Genomic DNA, 4,268 nt, shown 5'->3' with positions numbered 1-4,268 from the left:
TTTAAGCCAGTCATATTCACCGACAACTGATTGTCTTTCTGGTGAGTAAAATCAACAGTGGACGGGCAGGTCTTCTTTGTATCTACTTTGAAATACTTCGCTCCCTGTTTATGAAACGGGTCAAATTTAGGGATTTTACAGTTACTGGTATAGATGATGTAATGTTTGTTAAAATGTTCTGAATATTCTTGTACTTGGTGATTTCTGTCCGAACAATACCCATATATTACGAGCATAGTAATGGCCCCTCCGACGAGGAAAGCAAACATTTTCTTCACACTGAGTAACATCCTGCAATATAAAAAATATTTAGAGAATATTTTAGTAATTAGTTATTTTAGTAATTAGTTATTTTAGTATAAATTATAGTTAGTACAAACATTGGATATATTAAAGTAACAACTTTAGCAACGTATTTTTAATGAACTCTGAAATTTTATTTTGTAATTTCTAAGAATCTGATTAAAAAGAGAGTTTTCTTCTTTTTGCTGATAAGTCACTATTTATCAAGACCCGTCAACACTAAAAGTCAATAAGAGTTAGAGAGATCCTCGGTTGTACGAGTATGTCCACCACGAGAAAACTTGACAAAATGAATGAAATGAACAGAAGATAATTTAGGAAATATTGCTTAGCTAAAAAAAAAAAACCGGTCAACAAGTTTCTTTAAAGAAGCCTTGTTTAGTGAATTTGAGTTTAGATTTAGGGACAGATAGAGTGTGTTGATAAGTAGGTAGCTAGACGAGTGATTATCGTGAAAGTTTTAGATTGAGGATCAGACGAGCACTTGCCATAAAAATAATGACAGAGCAACGTCTCTTTTGTGGGGAAGAAGTTGCAAAGAGGAGAAACGACATGACCTTAGGACTGTCCTTAGATCATGTCTTTTTCTTTTAGAAAATTAACGCAGCTTCAACGTGCAGAGTAGAACGACAAAATTGTCACCCTAGAAAAGACTACATTATTCCATTTCCGTTTGATGAAAACCAGTTTTCTTTTTTCTTTTGTTGTTGCAGGCCATCTACTAGAAGCCAGTTGTGTACAAATCCCAAGAGCCATAAAAGCCTTCTATCATGTCTGAAAGTGACACAATGTTCAACGAGCTGGGAGATGCACTGCTGTATAACTCATGATCTATACCGATCCAAGTTATGACACCAAGATCATTGCTAGCACCCTGAAAATGCAAATCCGGATAACAAGAACGTACCTAAGGTGATGAAAACAAAGTTTCTGGCCACAGTATGGTCTTTCGTGTGGTTTCAATGAGCACCATATCATGTCACCTCATATTTTTGAAGTCGGCTTAAAAATCAACACCAAAAAGTATTTGGACGTGCTAAATCAGTGTGGTGATCTCCTAGTGCAATCAGGTGGTCGCTGACAAACCCTGGGCGTGGAAGCAGAACTTGGCACCGGACCACAAGCCCAAGGAGACCAAAGCTTGGCTTCAGAAAGAGTGCTACGACTCTTTACCCTTCTTTCACTGCCCCCTTCGACCTGAACCCGATGGACTACTTTGTTTGGTTGAATACATCACTACCATGATCTCCCAAAACACCAAATTCAGCCTGATCGGCGCCATCTGCCGAGTATTCGCCGAGCTCCCGTCGGCGTTTGTAGAAAAGGCATGCTCCCAGTTGAGATTGAGGCTGAAGGCGGCTACATTGAATAGATGTCAGCTCAACTACATAATCTAGTTACCTGAATTGATTTATTTCAATAAAAATTTTAAAATAAAGCTGTAGTGTTGTTTTATTTAGAATATATAACTGTATATTCGCACATGTGTAGAGCAGCACTTTGAATCGACTAAGACCTGCGAAGTTTCAATTTTCTTATTTTTATGCATTAGCAGCTATTTTACCGTTTAAAGACAAATCGAGCTTTTCCACAAGTGCAAATCCCTTATATATCAAGGTGCAAGTTTTAGGCCAAAAATTGACAGATTAGTTTAGTAGAGACCGTTCTGCACATTCACACAAAGACAAGGTCACTATATATATATATATATATATATATATATATATATATATATATATATATATATATATATATATATACTAGTAGGCTGCCCGGCGTTGCCCAGTCGTAAAATATGCATAAATATTATATTTTAATTCATACAGAAACTGAGACATGTGTATGCAAATATATTTTTTCTAAATAGTTCACTTTGTAAGGTTTGTAAGTAAAAAAAAAAAACACTCCAGCCTGTGCATGTCAGCACCTTCAGGAATTTCCGTCTAGGATGTGCACATGCTTCGAGTTATGCTTATAAAACAGTCTGGAGTTTAGTTAATAGTGACAAACCTGGTAGGTTTGCAACTCTTTTGAACCCTGTCTAAGAGCGAGAGTCTAGTGGCAGAAGGACCAGCCCAAATGTTGCACAATACTCCATGCATGAACGAATAGTGGCTTTTAAGATGTACAAAGAACTCTCAGCTGTAATTCATTTTCTAGTGCAGTAGAGAGAGCTCATCTCCTTGGCAGCAGCCTTGGCAATTTCTTCAATGTATTACTATCAATTCATGTTGCTTGTGAATGGTAAACAAGTGGTTGAACAAAAAGTTTTCAAGTAGTGTATCATTATCTATGGAAATCAGTGATTAAGAAGTTTTTTTTTATAATTATTAAAGAAAAGTTAGGACAGACCAATAAGTCTCCTGTGTATCATGAGTAAGTCGCTGGAATCCATATTAAATAGAGACGCAGTCAACCACCTCAGCAGAAATAACCTTCTTAGTGACACGCAATATGGTTTCCGTTCTGCAAGATTTACAGCAGATGTGCTAACGGTTATATCTCATAGGATTAGTGAATCTCTTGACAAAGGCTTCCTATCTAGAGTAATTGCTCTTGACATATCAAAGGCCTTCGATAAGGTATGGCATAAAGACATACTTAACAAGGTTTCCAGATACGGTATAACTGGAAATGTTTTCTAACTCATTAAATCATTTCTCTCTGATAGGCTCATAAGCATGGTTGATGGACAAAAATCAGAGGGCCGCAGTATTAATGCTGGAGTACCTCAGGGGTCCATCCTGGGCCCAACTCTCTTCCTGATCTACATCAATGATCTCCTAAAACACATACTTAAATCATTCGTTGACATCTATGCTGATGACACGACTATCTACGGCAACAAATCAAAGGCTCTAAATGACAAAGTTCTCTCTGAGTCTCTCTCCTCTGATCTCGAGTGCATGGTACAGTGGGGGAAGAGGTGGCTGGTTACCTTTAATGCATTCAAAACCAAGCTTCTATCTTTACATCATCAACGCTCTGATTCCAATCTGGCATCAATTGCAATGGATGGCTCTCGTCCAGGGGAGGCCCCATGTTTTGACAATTCTGGGTTTTACCTTTACTCCTGATCTGAAATGGAAAATGTACATCAAGTCTGTTGCCAAGGTCGCTGGAAAAATGGTGGGATCCTTCTACCGCTCCAGAAGATATCTCATTACTGATGCAATACTCTATCTATATAAAAACCAAGTACGTCCAAGGATAGAATACTGCTGCCACATCTGGGCAGGAGTTGCTAAATAAGTATATCCTGCCTTGACAGAGTACAAAATAGACTTCGTGGCTTAGTGGGGGATGCCCTTTTCTCTTCCCTGCAACCTCTCTTCCACAGAAGAGATGTTGCGAGCCTATCATTGTTTTATCGTTGTTTCCATGGCAGGTGCTCATCTGAGCTCCAATCTCTGGTCCCCCTCGCCAATCTTTCACTATAAACACCCGTCTAGCTGAAACCACTGTCAAAAATTTTCCCCACTCTTTATCTGTGCCTAAATCAAAACGTAGATTCCATGAACAAAGCTTCCTTCTTAGAACTGCACACCTGTGGAACTCTTTACCGCTTGCCTGTTTTCCCTTCTGACTTCAACATGAATATCTTCAAATCCAACATTCCTGGTGAACCGCCCCCCCAAAGTAATGTCACTTTATCAAATCTCCAGTATTAATGAATACTGCAACACTCCCCCATTGATTACTGTACACAAGATAACCCATATCCCCGAGTGGCTCCTGGGACTTGATAAGTGGTTACCTTCAGGTAAAAAAAAAAAAACTCCTCCTATATCACAGAGATCAATTTAGTTCCCCCGAACAGCATCAACATTTTATTTCACTCCTAATGTAACTATCGTTTTTCTATTATGTTACCCAGCATCACTGTTACCTAGCAACCCTGTTATGTTACCTTCTTCTGATGAGAATCATTAAGCTTCGAAATACCAAGCTATGAAGAGACTTCA

The sequence above is a fragment of the Euprymna scolopes genome, chromosome 20 (assembly GCF_053919585.1).
Source record: "Euprymna scolopes isolate OS-2025 chromosome 20, ASM5391958v1, whole genome shotgun sequence".
NCBI classification, from domain to species: Eukaryota; Metazoa; Mollusca; class Cephalopoda; order Sepiida; family Sepiolidae; genus Euprymna; species Euprymna scolopes.
The sequence above is the reverse complement of the archived record's forward strand: the minus strand, read 5'-3'. Positions refer to the sequence as shown.